This window comes from Triturus cristatus, chromosome 11 (genome assembly GCF_964204655.1).
Source record: "Triturus cristatus chromosome 11, aTriCri1.1, whole genome shotgun sequence".
NCBI classification, from domain to species: domain Eukaryota; kingdom Metazoa; phylum Chordata; class Amphibia; order Caudata; family Salamandridae; genus Triturus; species Triturus cristatus.
The window spans coordinates 343122925-343143181 of NC_140594.1; the positions used below are offsets into that span (position 1 = coordinate 343122925).

General features: G+C 44.8%; 1 protein-coding gene and 1 pseudogene across 3 annotated transcripts in view; both read left to right on the forward strand.

The window, feature by feature from the left end:
- RTN4R (reticulon 4 receptor) overlaps positions 1-20257 on the forward strand; it is a 767021-nt gene that overhangs the window by 113531 nt on the left and 633233 nt on the right. The gene's annotated exons all lie outside the window — the stretch shown is intronic.
- LOC146784150 (U3 small nucleolar ribonucleoprotein IMP4 pseudogene) lies at positions 1374-2321 on the forward strand (annotated as a pseudogene).

The following is a 20257-nucleotide window of genomic DNA, read 5'->3' on the forward strand; positions in this document are numbered from 1 at the left end:
GCATGATTGCACCATTGATAATCCATCCACGTTTGTTATATAAATTAATTGGCACTCTGAGAACTGTTGGCACTGCAAAAATGTTATTTTGTGCAGTTTCAGTAAAAGCTGAGTGGTCCTGCTCCTGCCGTGTGCTCGAGATGGCTGCTTTCAGACTACATGAAACATGCCTTGGAACAATGGCTAAACTGTGGTAAATCACCTACATATGTCGCCCTGTAGGGAATTTACGTCGCCTTTTTATGAAATATTGAGTTACTTTATGGTAACATATTCCCTTGTTCTTTCGAAATGGAACATTGTGTTAAAATATTGGAAATACACATTTTAGCCTTTTACTGATATTAGAGTCGAACGCCATCTGGTGCCTTCTGTCGTGAAGGGTTACAGGAGCTGAAATGGACACTAATCATGGCGCTCGAACAGGGGCAGCGATTGCTTGCCATTTGGTGCACTTCCAGGGCCTGTGCTGCCCCTATTGTAAGGGACCATAAAGGCAGTGTCAGGAACAGAAAGGACTCTGAGCCCTCTTTACCTTCCCAAACCCACACCTTCCTCTGATGATACCCGCTCTGCAACTAAACGGCTGCTAATAAGGTGTCTGGTGTAAGTGAGGTTCAATCATGTGATGTAATCGGGGAGAATTTATGTGTGATATCACACCTGCTACCCCTGGCATTTTGGTGAATCGGAGTCCTTGACTTTATTATTGGTAGCTAAACAAGTGAGGTCTATCATAAGTCGGTTCTATCCAGTGCTTAATTTGTGCCGGTGCTTTCCGGTGCTAAGCACCGGCACTTAATTTTCAGGGCCGGGTCTACACGGAAAAAGGCTGTTCACTAAATACACACAGGTCTCCCCTGTGAAGAGCTGATATTGCACGCAATTGTATGTAAAATTGTACAAATTGCATGCAGCAGCCCGCTTTATGAGGCACACTGTCACACTCAGAAAATGCCGGGGCCCCTGCCTCGTCGTAAATTACATGTCACTCTAATCAAGCGCTGTGGCCTGCACGCACTGCTCCTGCAGGCTTGTGGTGATTGCAGCTGATTTAGCACTGCTGCTACAATGTATCCTGTTCTGATGCCCGCGGCGCCGCTGAGGCAGGATGTAATGCAAAGTCTGCCCAAGGCGCCTAGGGGGGTGGAGGGGACGTCACCTCCGGTCCTGTTGCCAGAGCAGGAAGTTTGGAAAGAAGGCAGCTGGCTATAAGATGAGTTTGGGTAGGGTACTACGGGGAGAGAAGGAGGAAAGATGGGAAGAACTGGGGGCATATTCACAAAGAGCCGTCCAGACAGCCCAAAAAAACACAAATAATGGGGGATGTTGGTGGGTTCCTTTGCCCCACGTGAGCTGGGAGAGCTGCTGCCATGTTGAGGCGGGAGGCACGATTGCGGAGGGAGTACCTGTACACTTGAAGAGAAACAGCACAGCATCGAGGACAAGAAGCAGAGGTTAAAAAGACCTTTAGATGAAAATCGTCTTATTCCAACTGAAATCCGCCGAGATGCCCCCTCTCTCCAGAAGCTGATAGAATATGATGATGAAGGTGGTGAAGGTGTAAGCAGTCATGTGGATGATGAATACCGTTGGAGCGGCGTGAAAGACCCCAAAATCATGATCACTACTTCGAGGGACCCCAGCTCACGCCTCAAAATGTTTGCCAATGAGGGGAAACTGATCTTCCCCAATGCTCAGCGCATAAACAGGGGTAAGCATGAGGTGGGATCACTCGTCCAAGCCTGCAAAGCCAACAGCGTCACAGACCTTCTCATTGTGCACAAGCACAGAGGGACACCAGATGGTCTGATCGTGTGTCACCTCCCGGTTGGACCCACTGCGTACTTCACACTGTCCAACGTGGTGATGCGCCATGACATTCCTGACTTGGGCACCATGTCTGAGGCATATCCACATGTCATATTCCATAACTTCACCTCGCGCTTGGGGCAGAGGGTCTCCAGTATCTTAAAGTTTTTGTTCCCTGTGCCCAAGGATGAAAGTAAGAGGGTGATAACTTTTGCCAACCAGGAGGACTACATACCTTTCCGGCACCATGTGTACAAAAAAACTGATCACGGAACATAGAACTCTCCGAAGTTGGTCCCAGGTTCGAGATGAAATTGTAGATGATTAAACTTGGAACTCTCGAAAATGAGAAAACTGCAGATGTGGAGTGGCGCTGGCACCCGTATACCCACACGGCCTAGAAAAGGGAATTCCTCAGTGTGGAATAGGTGAAGAGACTGAATCGGATGCAAACCTGTGAGCAATTCGATGGAATGCCTGTGAAAATTACATGGGGAGCAGCTACTCACTCCGAGGCTCTGCTGCCCCTGTATGTGTTGGGAAATAATCAGTTTGGTGTTTGTAAACCAGAGAACACGCTATATTTCAGGAAATATTCCTCCTTCCATGTTTGTGGGAGGATCCACTCATTTTTGTACTAAAGACCTGCAGCCATCGGCAACCTAACAAAAAGCCCTCCTGGGAGCCAATCACCACCTCTTAGAAACGTGTGTACGTTTGATACTTTTCCTTTTATTATTTTCAATTCCATGTACAGTTAATAAATTAATCGTCGGGGCTGGAGGCGGCAACTGGCAGAGCAGAGGAACTCATGCTGACTCCATAAATCTGGGACAGGAGGCCTGGAGGTGACCGTGACCCCCTCCACGAGTCTTACCAGGGCAGGGACTGGTTTCTTCCAAAGGAGGGGGCGAAGCAGACACGGAAGAATAAGGTAAATCATCTTTTTTTTTGGTTTCCTGAAAGTTTCCTTTGTCATTTCACGCTTTTATTTCTAGTCATCGTTTTGGGCGATGAGCTAGTGTAGTTAGAAAAGTGCCATTCTGAAAAAGAAAACCCTTAAAAATATCACAGAGTAAATGAATTACCCTCTTCATCAAACATTTATAGTCACAGTAAGTGAACAACCCTCGTCGTCACAACCCCTGTTGAACAAACAGTGTCACAAACAGCAAGGACGCCCCTGTAAACTGAAACGAGCTGCACTCAGAGAAAGTGCACTACTTGTATTCACCAAACAAATACCACACTCATAGGAACAGCATACCCACGTAATCGAACAAAGGACACATTCACTCTAAATAAACACCACCTCTTCACCAAATAAATATCACACTCACCACACTCACAGAAACTTCGAAAGTGCATCTTCTGGGATTTGTGAAGAGACTGGCTTCAGTGGTGCAGCACAATCTGAACCCTGATTTGTAGTTGTGCAGGAGAGGCCGAATGTTAAAAGAATCTAGAAGCTGGAAAAAGGCTGCTTTTTAGATAATACTGCAGATGGATGGTGGACAGCGAGGGGGGGGGTCAGTTTATTGTGGTTGGAAGTCAACAACACGCCCCGGCTGGATGCCTATATGTGGCATTTCCATGGTATGTGGCCTGGATCATGGATGTTTGTGTGACAATTTCCATGGTTTTTGGCCTAGCCCTGACCTGGATGCTTATGTGTGACATTGCCACGGATTATGGCATGCTTTCTGGCCTGGGTACTTATGTGTGACATTTCCGTGCTTTCTGGCCTGAGGGCTTAAATGTGACATTTCCAAGGTTTATGGCTTGGGTGCTTATTTGTAACATTTCCATGTGTTCTGGCCTGAGGACATGCATGCCATTTTCACGGTTTATGGCTTGGGTGCCAGTTGAGGGTGTGGGTGGAGCTAGTGAAGGAAGTGGGTGGAGCTAGTGAAGGAAGTGGGTGGAGCCGGGGAAATGGGTGTGGCCTCCGCCAAACATTTGAGCACCTGGACTTCATATTTTACAAATTAAGCACTGTTCTATCAGTCATGTGTAGCTCAGGGTTTATTTCGAGAGAGTGAGAGAGGTGATTTGAGTTTGTTTATTTATTTGTCGGCTTCTGTGAGATGCTTATGGTCACTTGCCAGTCTCTTCATAATGTTTTTGGAAATAAGAAAAGGCTGTTGTGCCATGAAACTGCATTGTAATTATAGACCTACAGATTTGAGGCCCTAATTTTGACTCCTGAAATATTGTTACAGTGGATTTAATAATAGTAAATCTACACTTACCTAGACAATGTTTTGGGAGTCAATATCATGGTTATGATATATCTGTAGTTTGGAATTTGGGGTTTGATATGGTGACATGCAATAGTAGAAAAGTTGGAAATTCCGGAAGGCGAATCAAATGGGGAAGACTAGACCGTCAACAGATTCAGCATGATGACTCCGCATTATCACCATCCAGTCTTTCAGGACATCCTAACTTTGTGTTACAAATTTAGGCTGGAAAGATATTTGGTGTATGGAGCCCCGCATGGACCATGGGCCGCAAGTCTGTATAGCGAAGGGTTGTTCATAAACATTTGTAAAATTAGTAGAAGGTTGTAGACAAGAGTTTTAGGTGTGTCAATCGTGTGGCTTAGGGAAAGTATTGCATCAGGAGATTTTGGTCAGGTCAGTCCCTTAAGTGGAATTGAAGCGCTGTATATTGCTGCTATGCAACACCTGTGAAAGGACCCCCCCCCCCCCAACCTTCCTCATAGTTTCCCCAATATTTTGGAAGTCGAAGTTTTCCCACTGCCAACTCGTCACTTCACGTACAGAACAGTGGCGGAAATTGTGTCTCAGTTATCGTCCTATTTAGAACAGACTTTTTGATGCTAGTGTCCACTTGATCCAACAACTGCCCTGTCAACCAAAGCATTTAAAATTGAAGTGCACAAGTGTGTCCCAGGACTGTGAGCAAATTACCAGTACTTGTGGGGACGACATTATTGTTTCTGTTTTTGTTTTCTTGAAGTGATAGTATATCCACCATGCTACTATGGCATGACGGACATACCATCATTTTATTTTGCCACCTCCATTTCAAGAGCTGCTTATGGGGAAAAAAGTCTGCCACCCGAGTGGCAAAATGTAATTTCCAAATATGGTCACTGGAGTCTTGAAGATGAAGCACAATCTAAGGAAGGTGACCAGTGTTGTGTAAACCATAAAAGCAACTAAGGAAACAAAACTATCCAACTAAGTATATTGTGGAAGATATTGAAGGAGCTATAATAAAAATATTCCAATACATCAACAGTGCAAATCATGAACAATAAATCACCACAAAAGGACTTTTCCCGATATATGACCTGCGGTTAAGTCAAAAGCGAAACCTACTGTAGTGGAAATTAGAACATATTTACATTTGTACAGTGCACTGTTTATTCCAGTCTTAAAACAAACGACTTGCTTCAATAACTTACGTAACTCATTTGCCCCCTTGTAGGTTGGTGGAGATCAGATTGACAGCTTTGCTTTCAGTAAATTATTTTGAAATCTGTCTGCAATTCCCATTTCTCTGGATTGTGCATTGTGTAAATTACGACTGGAAAATGTAGTGTCCATCTCTTACTACAAAATGTATGTAGACATATTTATGCATTTATTAAGCATTACTGTTCTGTGTGATTGCTTGTTTATATAAGTTTAGCCATAAAACCATTACGGTATGTCCGAAACGTGTCCACATTGAAGCGGAGTAGAAAACATGTCAGTGGAATTGTGACCATAATGTGTTAATTCACATAATATAACCCAAAATTGCCTATTTCAAGGCATCAGAACTTAATTTGCGCACTTTACAACTGATGTCTAAGGCCAGCCGCTCACTAACCCCTTCTACCGAACAGCATAAAATGGATACCACTAGCCCTAATTCAAGAAAATGTCCTCCACATCCCCGGTCTGATCAGCGGCATAATGCAGGCTGCTGCATCCCCAGAATGTACAGGTGTCACCTTGCCCTTCAGGGGGTCCCCATTCAGCCCAAGATCAATAAATATCTGTGAAATGTGGAAAACTCGGTGATCTGTCTTCACATTCTGCAGGAGGGCCACATCATTTTGAGATATGTCATTGGTCTGATGTGAAAAGTTTGCTGTAGTCGGGGTGCAGTGTACCATACACACCCAGAGGCCCCCAGTGCCAATGCACCTGCTACATCATTGATTGCTACTATCTCATCAATTCCCCTATCCAGAGCCGGTCAAATGACTGATAAACAGTTGCGGCTGCTACCTGGAAGCAGCAGTGGGGCGGGTGGGGGGGAAAGAGGATGGGGAGATTGGTTTAAGAGAAGAAAAAACACTTATCTCCTGGCCGTCCTGTTGGCCGACCGCCGCTGCCTCTCTTGCGTCCTCTTATGGCTTCTTGGGAGAAACAGGAAGCACCAGGGCTCCTCAATGCTGCAATGAAGTGTTGTGATTGGTCTGAGCGCTGTGACATAGCGCTCAGCCAGGGGCTGGAGGGGTGGGCTTGTTCTTCACGCAGGCTGTAATGCGGCCTCCATGGAGAACAGGGAAAGTGCGCATGACTGTTTTGGGCGGCCTGAGAACACCGGCCAAACAGTCATTGCGCATTTAGAAGTGTTCTACTACTCCTCCCCTGCTCTGTAGTCCTGCCCCGCCCCCTCACGCAAGCTTCCGCAGCAGGAGGAGAATTTAAAATGATAACATTATTTTATTTTATTTTCTTATTTTATTTTGCTGCTTCATGGCAGTGGGGCAACGCTCCTCAGCCCTAGCAGAGGAGCCGCCACCCCGATACATTTATTTCAGAATTCACTTGTCACTTCTTCAATGTCAAGACAGCCCCGATGTCCTTTTATCATTCTTTTCTTCTTCAATATCTCCCTAATCAGGTCGGATCCTGGAAACCTTCCAGTTGCTCAATGTGAATTTCTCCATCTTCAGGAAGAGCTCACCTTTCCTAGAACCCACCAGTTCAACTCCAACCACCAACAACCCAACTCCATTGACTCATTATGTCTTCAAAGCGTGCTCATCTTCACTCCCTATGTAGGGCATCAGGCAGCATGCTATCGGGCACAGGCCATAATCTGCTAAACCCCAAAGTGCCCACATAGGCCCTAACAGGCAACGTCTATTGCTTGGAGCTTTTGGGGCACAACTTTATGCGAGTGCAGCATTCACCTTTGATATGATTCTGTCAGGGTTGTCATTAACCTTCCGGGAGTCAATCACGAACATTTCTAAGAAAGCTGCATGACAAACAAGAAAAAGTAGGACATGTGATTTCATAATTCTTGGCGGAAATTATAACGTAAAACCATGGGGGGTGGGGGGGGGGGTAATCTGACTCCTGGCAGCCAACACGAAGAATTGTAAAACGTTAACAGAGCAACGCAGCCCCAGGTTTGGCCATTGCTCTTCAGAACAAACAGAAACGTGTCAGACCTCTCCAGTTAGGGTCCATCTCCCTCAGCATGGGCGGCGCGCGAGACGGGGGCCTGTCCTTCAGCCCGGCAGCCTGGGGTTTACGGCTCATGACGGATAAAATGTCAGTGTGAATTCACTCACAAAATATGAATCCTCAAACCTGAATCGTGATCCAGTTACATGGAGCTGAGGATCGCATCTGCAACGCTTTAAAATGTTGCAGCGAACCTTGGATTCATTTTCTTGCTACAATCCTGCTGGCCCCAGTTCGATTTCCTGTGTTCACTTTGGAGGCCTTGCGCATCCTTGGTTCTGGGCAACGTAATTGCAAACAAACACAAGCCATACATGAAACGGGAGACATCAATGGCTGAAAATGAGTAAACGCTGCACAACAACACCCAGCAATGTAATCCGGGCTTTCTCCTTCAGGCCATTCCCGAAGCAGACACACAGATTCCAAGCGGCGTCTCGTGGCATGAAATGCTTTGCAGAAATATGAGAGGCTGATCAGAAGGAGGCATCGACCGGAGGCCTCCGCGGACTATTTTTAGCACGAACCACGACTGGAAATACTGTCAGAGCTCTGGGGAGGTCTGCAGGTGTAAACTTTCATCATTTCTTACAAAATCTCCGAATTCAACACTTCAAATGCTTAGCGGCCTTGCTCTAGCTTTGCCTCTCTGGATGGCCTACTCTGCGCCCCGCTATCGGGTGGGTATCCGGGGGGCGTATTATTGAAGGGGTGCAAGGCACGGGTGTGAGCCTAATGGAATCCAAACTGGTGGATCAGGTACAGGGTGTGGCTGGGCATCCCATTACTAAAGGAAATGCTAGCAAAGCCAATAGGTCTGTCCTGCGCAAGAGTGCAAGGTTTGTTTTATCACTTTTGAAAAACTTGCCAACTTTACAAAAATATCAAAAGTATACAATTAAAGTACTGGATAAGCTGGCCCAGAAATGAGCTCCTTTTCAGTTGGAATTTCACATAATCCTTTCTGTAAAACAGGGGAAATCCATGGGCATTAAGGGGCCAGGGGTGCGTGTATTCATACAGAAACAGGGATCCCTTAGGGAAAGAATGTCAAACAATCAATTATACATAGAAATGTAATGAGGCCTACGTATGGTATCCAAATGGAACAATCATATTTCTTTATTTAATGCGAATAGGAAACAATGATGTGGGAAAACGAACACCAGGAACTCGCATATTACTTCTAAACTCAGGCATATAAGTGTGTGACAAAATAAAACACAATGGTTTAGTCACAATCTGTCACTATCAAGCCTCATGTATACAAGAATGAACAATTGAGTCTAGGTGCCCTAGTCGATGTTTCGATCCTTTGGCACCTAGTGGCACCTCAGCGATGAGACGGCGAGTGGAAATGATACTCCAATAGGAAAGGGGCACAAGAAACAGTGACGTTACAAGACACTTCGCAATATTCTACCTTTGTATCTTTCTGCCCATCAGCAAGAGAGTGCGTCCATCCCTGTCGCCTTCTTCTGCAGTTCAATGCTGGTAGGATGCTGTGCCTCCAGGCTACGCGCTTCCTTATTCCGGCCTACCTGTGTCCCTCTGCGTGCTAGCCGCCTCCCGCTGTCTTCCCCTTCTCTTCCCGGGCTTCACGCACCATCTGATCTCTCCACTGCCCTCAGGCTCTGCTGCTTCTCTTACTTGACAATGGGGTGGAGATGGGATGTTAAGACAGCAACAGAAGTAGTCGGGATGGTACCTGGATAGAATGCTAACTCCATTTGTCAGAGACTTCGCTCTTCCACAGAAATAGTGTCTGTAGCGCCAATTCCCCGAGATTCACCTGACCCGGCCCCTACCGGTGTCTTGCTCATGCTGGCTGCAATTGCAACTAACATTGAAATTATAGGTCTATGAAACCCTAGACCTCGTATGCACGGATCAGAGGCGCAACTAGAGCCAAATTTCGGGGGGGGCTAAGAAAACATTTCGGGGGGGGGGCTGAATCTTTTGAGCCATAGACAGAGTGGAACTGCAGGGGCTCTTAGAAGGGGTGAAACAACAGCGAGGCCTCATTAACATGCATATGGTCTTTTAAAGACCTGTGAAGTGCTCGGGTGCGGCTGTGTGTGCGCCGGGAAGCTGTCTCAGCCCGGGCTGCCACACACGACGGGGAGGGGGCTGAAGCCCTTTGAGTCCAATGGGTGTTGCGCGCCTGGCACGGATAGCCGTACGCTGGTTGCCGCCGCACTACAGCGCTGCTACTTCCTAAGCAGGTTAGGGTTGTGTGTATGTAACTGTGTCTGTCATGGCTACCTATAGTGTCCCTCTCTCCTTTTCTTTTCAAGTCAATACACGAACTCAGCGGCAAAACAAGATAAGAACACAACTCTGATCCTTAAACACATCATCTGCACTACCAATATAGGTCCCATAACAAACACTCTCTCCCACCCAAGGCACTCTCATAGGGTAGAGTGCTACCCGTCCTCAATATAGCTCACTGCTATGTTTTTTTTTGCGGAGTTTTATATAGCGCAAACTAGACCCGGAGGTATCAGAGTGCTTTAAACAAGCACCAGTTGCGTTACAGACTGACACATTCATTTTGGTTGGGCACAGGGAGATTAACTGATTTGCCCAGAATCACAGGACGTTGAGCGTCTCTGCCGAAATTTATTCCCGGGTCCCCAGCTCCGAGGTCGACTGCTATCCGTTAGGCCACATCCTCTCCTGCTTTATCTTGGGTAAGAAGTGTTGTATAATTGCAATACAGTTGAAGCTTGCAATGCTATTGCAATGTTTTGTGTCTGTGGCGGTGCTTAAGTTGAGCCGGTGGTTTCAGGTGCTTGGCACAGGTTCTTGTGCTGTCTGTCACAAGGTGTGGCACTGTCTGGCTAATTTAGAGATGAGCACAGTAACCGAATAATAAATCAATATACATTAAAAATTACTATTTCCTGCTGCCCAAGCCATTCTTTTAACTTTGGGGTCTGAAATAGTCCGAATTGTCACACTTGTAGGAGTGTGATGGTTCGTAGTTGTGTTGTTACTGTCATTGGCAGCATAGCAGGAGCACTGTGTGGTGCAAGCTCCAGTGCCCTCCTGACGAGAGCCCTGGCACTTATTCTTTTCACAAATTAAGCAGTAGCTGTGGATGCGTGTGTGTGTGTGCTGTGAAAGCAACCGCTGCTATTGCCTGTGTATTCTATTTTTTTATATTCTATTCCAGTTCTATTTCATTATTCTATATTGTGTTTATTTAAAAAGTCTTGCACAGCTGCTTCTTCAATTTTGTGACGTGTGCGAGGGGCATGATTAAAATAAATTATGGAGACCAGACCGGTGCAGAACAGTGTTTGCACCTCGTGATAAAGTCAAACACCATCTTTGTGAGAGCCATCGCGCTTCAGAGAGCAGTCCGCATTGTATGTTTTTGCCCTGTCGAGGAAGCGCATCAACTAATCTAAGTGTAGTTGTATTTGCCGTGGTCCGCTGTATAACAATTTCCATTATCAAGGCGTACGTAAAGTTAGAATAGTTAACACACACCAGCGAGCATGCACTGCTAAATGTGCCCATGCTGTACTGGATGAGCATTAGTGACAATCTTTTTTACTATGTAAAGGCTAAAACTATTGGCTTTGCAGAATATTGTTTTCCTAGCTTGATCCTAGGCATGCTTGACACACTTTTGAAATACCCTTAGAGTTAGAAGGGAGGCATATGGAATCTTTACATTTTAAAGCCCAAATAATCCACTCTAAAACCCGAAGTAATACAACAAGTACAGAGGGGCTGAGAGCTGAAAGCATGTAGATAGCTTCAGAAGCAAACCATGAAGGGAGGCCTGTTCAATTCCACGCCCACCGCTATACCCAGACTTGGACCGCTGCTCCCTGCTCACCTACACACTTCCATTGGAAATGGTGCTCATCTCTGTAAATACACAAAGGCCATGTGTAAACCCATCTATGTGAAGCACCACCTATAAAAAGAAAGACAATTACACAGAGAAACCTACGATGAGACTAAATGTTTCTCCTAAACATATTCTGTAATTTGGAGTAAAAAGTTCTATAAAAATGTCCAAGAAAAAAATTAAAACACCAAGGACAAAACTATAATTGTGTCATATGGACAGTGTGCTTTTTTTTGCAAGGGATAAGGCTTTTGGTAGCATATTATTTAGTTCAGAAACCGAAAAGGAATCTTGCTGAGCATGCTGCTGAACTCAGCACTCTGGCGTGGCCCTCTTTGGAGTATTTATATCTTTTTTTTTAGCTGTTTTGCTGGAAACGAAAATGCATTTGCCATAGATTGCAAGAGTAGGTACACCTTTCCTAATCTCGAACACAAAAAGGTGGGGAGAGAAACCACCCGGAAGGGAGGGGAGACCTTCTAAACAGTTAAGGAAGATTCGGATATGTTCTCCTGGATCGTGAACTTCAAACCAATAAAGCACCCTTTTGCCAATAGAAAAGAAACCTACAGAACCGAAATAATGTTCTTGGGTGTCTTGAAGTTCTGGGGAAGAAAAAGCTTTTCTTTTTATATACCATCCATCTCACATTAATAGTGACATGCTTCATCATCGGATTCATCCTGACAGCTAAAAGCCAGGATGGGCTCGACTGTATGCCATGGAGCTCTTTGTATATATACTCTTTTTTATATATTGATCGCGGGTTAATATTAAAAATGATTCATCCACACCCAGGTATCCCTTTATTAGTGGGGTGGATAGGCACTATACATATAATACTAATGCTGATTATGGGCAGGAGCAATTAAGGAGTATAATAGTCCTATAACCCTCCGCTTGTCAACATGTTTCTGCCCTATTCTTACGGCCAAAATAGGTCCTGGGAATTCATCAGGACAAAAATAAATCACACTGCCCCGGTACGATTCTATGACTTCATAAACTAAAGTGGCATGCACATGTATTTGCATGCGACAGGGTAGGCTACTTGCCGGTCTGGAAAATGGTATGTTAGTAACTGAAACACTGAACCTGTGGACAAAGACAAACACAATGGTAAGTAGTTACAACACAATAGACCTATATGAAGCATGCTATATGCAGGATTTCTTACATTCTGTTCATATCAAGTTTGTTTGTAATATACAGGCGAATGTCTGGTCTTTTGTTAAATGTGAGACTGACAAAAGATCAAAGTGAAAACACGCTATTGTAATACTGCAAAATAAGTGGTCACTGCAAACCATGCATCAGTTATAAAAGCTGTGTGCTGCGATTGGGCATAAAAAAAAATGGACTTGCACATATGTTCAGTCATTATATACAACGTACCCTTATGGGTGTATTAATCAAGCGACACAGGGTGCGTAAGCTGTTTTGGCCCTATCGTCAAACACTAAGGTCCACAGGGTTAACATGTCATACATAAAATGAACAAAGAAAGATAGACAAACACGGGTACTGTTAGCGAGCCGGCTATGTGCAGCTAGTTAAGAGCGTTACGTTTAGAAGGTACTTGCAAAGGTCTTTCTAGGTTAAAGAACAACTAAAGTCCATATTGGATATAGGTTAGATCCTTTTAAACAGTTTTGAGCTCTCAGCATACAGAAGGAGAAATGCATCAACATGGATGTATACTATCATCAGGACTGTGGTCCAAGTACTCACGATTGATTCCAAGGGTCCCGAAACTGCCATGTACCTACTTGGTACTGTACTTCCCGTATCGCCGTCCAAGAAAATGGCATCTGGGAGTGTTTTTATTGCTGAGTCTTGCTTGCATCTGTGGACAATCCGGTTCATGTGTGGGCGATAGGCGTGGAGTGCCCCTTCTATGCACTATGTGCTGTGAGAGCATGATAGTACTTGTAGTCCCTCATCATATGCAGTGCTGAAAGAATGTCATTAATAGCATAGTTTCATTGAGAGGCACGTCTTGCGATGTGAGGACATGCTGATTAAGTGAGAGAATAACCATCATGGCGCATGCGGCACCATGAGCATTCCATATTATAGTTCCACTATGAGGCACGTCCTGCACCGTGAACACAATGAAACATGGAGGCATAGTCCTGAGTCTTACGGGAGACAGTACAAGAAGCCAGAGTACTTCAGAGCTCCCATATTTACAGAGATAAAACTATAAGCCACACTTTCTGTAATGCTACATAAGCTGTAGTGAGTATTACTAGGTGATTGAAAGTTGACACAAATGGGCTTATTCCCACTTCTTGCCAATGCCTGCACATACTTCATATAGATATGTGCAGGTCTGTATCCTTAAAAAAAACCTTTTAGTCCCTTACTGCATACCATATGGGATATAGGAGTAAGTAAGTGCAGTGTGGACGTGTTTATAATTATATATTTGTTGCCCTATGTCAGATGTCGAGGTATAAGCTACCGCTATGTAAAGGGATATGTAGACCGTGTTTTTGTGAAAATCACCTGACAATTGTCCAGCGGCTCTCGATATTAGGGAGGGTTTTTTGTAGAAGTTGGTGCCAAGGGATGTCATCTTCGTGCCCCGCTTCATTGGTACACTTCTTATAGACCCAGCTTCTTTTGCAAGAAGGACGTGGGTAGTCCGTGTGGGGTGTGTTACTTTTTCAATTAGTTATGCGAGAAAGGTACACCGTTCCTCTTAGTGTGGAGTAGTGTGAAGAGTACACTAATCCCTGAGATTGAGACAAAGTGGGGGATAATGTCTAGATAGCCTGGGAGCTAATAGCATGTGACTTCCCGGTTTCGGCGGAGCGGGGTAGGTTTACAGACCACCCTTGGGCGACAGAACTTAGGCTAACACGCCATCCCAAGAGGCTCGCCATGTACCGATTGGAGCGGCACCTTCTATAACGTTAGGCCATTCCAATACGGAAGTGTTAAGTTTTCCAGACACTTCCCTAGGGTAGTTTTATTCAGGCACTACCACAACAACTGAATATCCTTTTTACACCCTCACTATTTGTAGATAGTTCACCTTTCACTGGTCCTGATGAATTGCCGCTGGATCCCCCTGACCTTGAGGCAAGAAACATGTTGACCATCTGAGTAGAGCAGGGTAGTCCTTGACCCATTGTGTCCAGACCACCGCCACTCATCTCGTTTTTAATAGGGTGGTTTACTGACCGAATAAAATTCATTATTCAGACTAACCAACCCTGTTTTAAAATACACTCACCAACGTCTACACCTACCTGGCCCTCACTTGCACTCACCTTCGGCAAGGAACAAAAGATCTCCGCTAAAGAGCCCCATCTTTGGGTGCCCGTTGGGAATTGCAGCGCCGACCCGACGAGGAGCAAAACCCAGATGATGAAGCATGACACCTAGCTTGCTGGGTGTGTGAGGGTTTTAGTTCCACCAGTGTGGGTTCCCCCACCCATCACATGCTATTAGCTCCCAGGCTATCTAGACATTATCCCCCACTTTGTCTCAATCTCAGGGATTAGTGTACTCTTCACACTACTCCACACTAAGAGGAACGGTGTACCTTTCTCGCATAACTACTTCAGGGCTTGTACACTGGACCTCGTTAAACATAGCCCACCCGGTTTTATTTTCCTTTGCTTGATTGTGATTACTTTTTCAATTATCATCCAGTGTAGGTCACTGTCACCATGGTTTTTCTCTAGATAGTGAGCAGTGAGTCTTGTGGATGGTCTTTTCGGTCGAATAGTTCTCCTATGCTCGCTGATTCTGATCTTGATTTTTCTGGACGTCATGCCCACATATCCTAATCCGCATGAGCATACTATCAGTTACACGACACAGACACGGTTACAGTTTGTATGGGCTCTTTGCTCCCAAGGTGTCCTGAGTCCCAGGTCTAGGGTCTTTGAGTGGAGTGTTTTGTCAGGCTACAAACTGAGCAGTTGCCACATGGATAATATCCCATCACCGGGGGAAGTCCCCACAATGTGTCCTGTTGCTCAGTATTGGTATTCATGGTGTTTGTATGGACAATTCTATCCTTTATACTTTTGTTCTTCTTAAAGGAAAACAGGGTTTTTAAAAAAAAAAGTTGATTAGTTAGACATTAGGATCGGCCAATTCTTGTTACTGACCCTTCTGAACTTGTTTCAGGAGGATTTATAGGTGCTCACGCAAACCAATGCTTCAGTTTTGTCTTTGGTATTTGAGTCAAACAGGGCTTCTCTTGAGTAAGGGTTGTATATAAAAAGAAAAGCTTTTTCCTCCCATGAATCTCAAGACATCCAACAACGTTATTTTGGTTCTGAGGGTTTCTTTTGCATTGGCCGATGGGTACTTTACAGCTTTCCTAATCTTCAGAAAAGTTAACAGCTTCATTAGTTCATTTGCACCCAAAGAAGGGTCAACGCGCATCTCGGCGGCATTAATAATATTACCCTAAAAATAATGTCCCAGAATCCATTTTTTTTTTTTTGGAATAACATTTTATTGATTTTGCAAATACACAGATATATTCACATTTATGTCCGCAGCACCATAGAACACCAGTATGAATAACATAAATAAGATTGCATTCACAATGTTTACACTTCTCTGAGTTCTTTCCGTCTTAATGTCAGGTCTACTAGCGGGGATGTACATAGGGATCCTATATAGCTATTCCACGCCTTCCATTTCGTTTCCCACTTTCTAGGGCACCCTCTAATGATGAACACTTCTTTTTCAGCTATCATGCCCAGAATCCATTTTTGATTTTGTAAACTGCTGTTATGTCTAGACTAATACATTTCGGTAAACAGGAAGTTCAGGGTGTGTTCTTGGCAGTTGGAACATGCCAAGCACATTTAGTACGCTACAAATAAAAATAGTCACAGCAGTTCTCATGTTGAGCTATTCCCAGGGAGCAACATTCCAGTTTCATGGATGAAAGAGAGAGGGTAGTAAAAAGAAGGGGTGGGCAATAAATTCCACTCCTCCAGCGGAGTTCATGGACTTTTACCCACTCCGCTTTACGCTTGTAATGCAGAATTCTGGCAAAATGCCGCCAACCGCCATGTGGTGGAGTTTTTTCTTGCACACGGCTTGCCAACATTAAGTTGGTGAGTGAGAAATGGCGTCTGCTAGCTCGATTTTATGTGCTGAGATGGCACCCGGCAGGATTTTCTCAACGCGGGTGGTCGCAACCGTTCACAGTGAGAAAGCTGCCTCTCAAGTAGAAAATCTACTCAAGCAGCAGCAAAGAAAGTGCGCCCTCTGGCACGCTGCATGGTGCCATTCACGCTACTTTTGCAGGGCGGAACAAGCACCCAGTGCTAAAAATCAGCATGAGCAGCTCAACGTGCCGATTTCTGACAGCTTGTGGAAATCCGCAGAATCTCACAGAGCTTTTAAGAAACTCTGCGAGATCTTCCCACCCCTAGTAAGCAGACTGTTGCAAGTTGCAAACACTCCTTTACAAATGCAATAGGTTTAACTTTTATACCATTTCACTGTATTAAGAGTAATTGCGTTCAAGTAATAAGGAAGGAGTATGATTACATGGTGCTTTAGTGCGTGGTTGTTCATGTACACTGGTGCACAACTTCACCTGACCTCTCTCCAAAACACGGTACATTGACAACAACTTGCTTTTTCTGGGATCGGAAAGAGGGTTGGCAAAGCATGTTCTCTGGTGTATGTATATTACTTCCTTCTGTTCTCGGAGTATATGAGGCTTCTCCTCGGCCGACTCTCACCAGACAGAGGCTGGTAAATAAGTAGCATCCTTATGATAGAAAACCTGCTCTACCGGCCTCTCAGAGGAATGGTGTAGCGAAGAGGTGCCAGTTAAGCAAATGCTCATTATCTCTCATGCCTTGTTTACTTTACGTTAATGAGGTATCTTCTTAGAACTAGGGCCTTGGATGGGACAGGAGCCACCACTTACAAGCATGCATAGGATAGCACGCATGCGGTCTCATCTCACTCTCTGAAACTCAGGAAGAGTTCATGTGTCTCTTTTTCTGTGAGAGTATTGGATGAGCATGCATGGTATGGAAAGAGGGGGTACTATGCCCTGTCCTTCTCTTCTTAATCCAAACACCTTCCTAAATCCAACACTGAGCTTGAAGAGTGGTTGAACATCTCATGTCTCATGTCCCACTCCCTCAACCAGTCCCGGCGAGGTTGTATGTCAGAATATCATAGTAAGAACTATCGCTTGAAAAATGTAGCGTCCTAAATGTTGCTTACCGAAATATGAATATTTGGTGTACATTTTCTATTATTGGCTCCAATGAGAAGATATTTTTGTAAACAATATTTAGGACACAGTACATCAGTTGAGATGCTGGTACCCGTCTGAAATGCTAAGGCTTTAAGAAGAGAGTCCCTCTCGCACTGCAGGCCTTGTAATGGAATCTTGCCTGGGAGTGGCGAGGAGTAGAAGATGCGACAGCTGCAGGGAGTGTTCATGTAAACAAAAGGATTTTATGTTTGCCACACAAGGCAACAATACCTAGTGCTCCATTTACAATAGGCTGGAAACAACTACATCTTTGTAACATTAACGCACAGTGTGCCATTAAGTTCAACCCAAAAATCGTCATCAACTGGTCAGCAGGTGAAGGTTGCAAATTACACGTCCACAGAGAACAAAATGATATGTGAGATCCCCAAAAGCTCAGATATTTCACCTACTCTCTTCAACTCATACCTTGCGCCTTCCACCAATAAACTGGCGGCACACAATTTTGCCTCAAACTCTGCACTATTACATACATCTGTCTTCTCAAATTATTCTTAAATAAAATACAAAACTAGCTGCGCTGCCTGCTAACTTTCTTCTATACCATCCAAATAAGACTGAAGTTCTGTTCTATTCCACTTTCTTAAAAGCAAACCGAGGAACGACCTTCTGGAATTCGTGAAACGAGATGGCTTCATCCCTCACACTGTTGCCAACTGTAAAGTCACTCAGCTGGACTTTGCATTCCTCGCTGGCACTTACTCCACACATCAACAGTGTAACCTAATCTTCAAAATGTTTCTCCATTCCCTCAACAAAGGTAGAGATCATCATGCTAAGAGATCAATTAAAAGTGCAATTCACGCTCTATTGATTTCCAGATTAGAGTTTAACAACATGATTTTATCTGGTGCCCTTCGATTTCACCTTGCCCCTTAAAAAATCTATACTCCATTTTGTACCTCGAATATTTACTTCCTGAAGAAAATATTACCACATATCTCCTTTATCACGCACACTGGACTGGCTAACATTTAAAGCAAGAATATGTTTCAAGGCTTGCTTCCTAGCATACAGTGCGGTACATATTCACAGTCCATCCTATTTATACATTTACTGCCTGTGTATTGTAGGGGGAGCAAAGAGATCTATGTGGCCTGTGCAACCTGAACATTGAAGTCCTCAATTTCAAAACATCCTTAGCACAGGACAAAAGCTTCTCAGGGGCAGTCATTTCAGCCCTGATCTGACTAGCAACACATGTCCGCGCTCATCCCACCCTCCAGCCAGTCACCAAACACCTGAAAATGCATTCATTCCACATATTGCTTGACTCATTTTTAACTCCTAAGTCAGCCAATATATTGTTGCCTTCTTTCCCATACTTTTACCCCTGCCTTATCCTAATTGATGAACGGCTAAATAGTGGCGGGTTCAAGCAGCCAGTCCGTCTTTCACTTTGCAGGTGGCAGTGTGGCCTGCTTTTCTTAGCAGGCCAGAGATCCCGCTGCAGGAGGATGCAGTGAGTGAATGCAAACGCCTGCAGGGTGATGTCTGGAGGGTACAAAGGAACCTCTTTCCTTCTTTTCAAGGGGTGCCTTTATGTGGCCCATGATAGCTCCTTTGCTACTGCACCCACATCTATAAATTGGCTCTGATGCGGAGGCAAAGTGTTCCCTCGTGTCCATGGGGCCGTGCAATGCTGGTGTAATCTGTATTGCAGAAGAGGCTGAAGAAGCATTTCCAGTCCCTTCTGTAATGCCACAAAGCATCCTGGGGCACAGAAAGTGGCCACAGATGCCAATTAGCCTCAAGGGCACTATGTTTAATAAGACACCGGGATGTAAAAGTAGTGCAAAAAATACAAAGATATATCTAGCAACAAACATACGATGATTGCAAACTGTGGGCATTGATTGTGATTCCATATCGTTATTGGAGGAAAGAGATGCAACATAAATGCCAATAAATTCATCTACAAGCTCCCCAACCTTGCTTCAGCTATTGATCTGGACTTTGAGATCATGTTTCACACTGTCTGTTGAATTTGCCAGCATGTAGACCATAGAGCATTGCGATAATGTCAATTGTTTGTTAAGTTCTTCTTGCTGTGTCTTTATCATAGCCTCCTTCTTGCCCGCTGCATTGTTCAGGGTAAGGCAGGTCAACACTGACAAAGTGAGCACCACCATGGCAAGTCTTCTATGTGCCATAAAGGCATCAAGCACCCACTACAGGACCTTATGTGTGCCTGAGGCGCTATGCTTTTGCTGCACGTGGTCACCAGCACCCCAGCCACAGTATGGTCAGCTAACCTACCCTTGGAGCCGGCATGCAGGAAGCCCAGAAGACTAGCAGCTTGTTGGCGTGGGCTCCATTCTGCCATGGAGCTCCCTCCATGCACATTAGGGACCGCAGCAGTTGGATCCATGCCAGCACCAGAGATTCTCTGACCAGGCGCCTGCCAGCTCACTGCCAAGACTGTGGAGGAACTTAAGCACTTTGAATTCCAATCTCCATCCAGGAGCTTCAGGGTCCACGGAGAATGGGTGAGCCACAATGCGGATCCTATACCAGCTCCACCAGGCAATTGGGCAACATGTAGGTTCACTTGAGGTTGGCAATGAACTTCAACTGCCACTAGACCTGCAGCACACTCTTCTCTGGCTTGAGAACCGTATAGTGCCTAGTAGCAATCTCTGAATATTAAGGCCCCTTTTTCAGAGGCTATTATATGAGAAGGAATCAAGACTATGACACTTTGGTGTTTGGAACCCCTGATATTCGTTGCACAAGCCACAGGCTTATGACTGGCACTTATGTTTTTTGACAAATGGAGCCCTGTAGTACCATGAATTCAAGGAATGTCATGCTTCGCAGCTCCTTGAATTTTCCAGAGGTGATGTA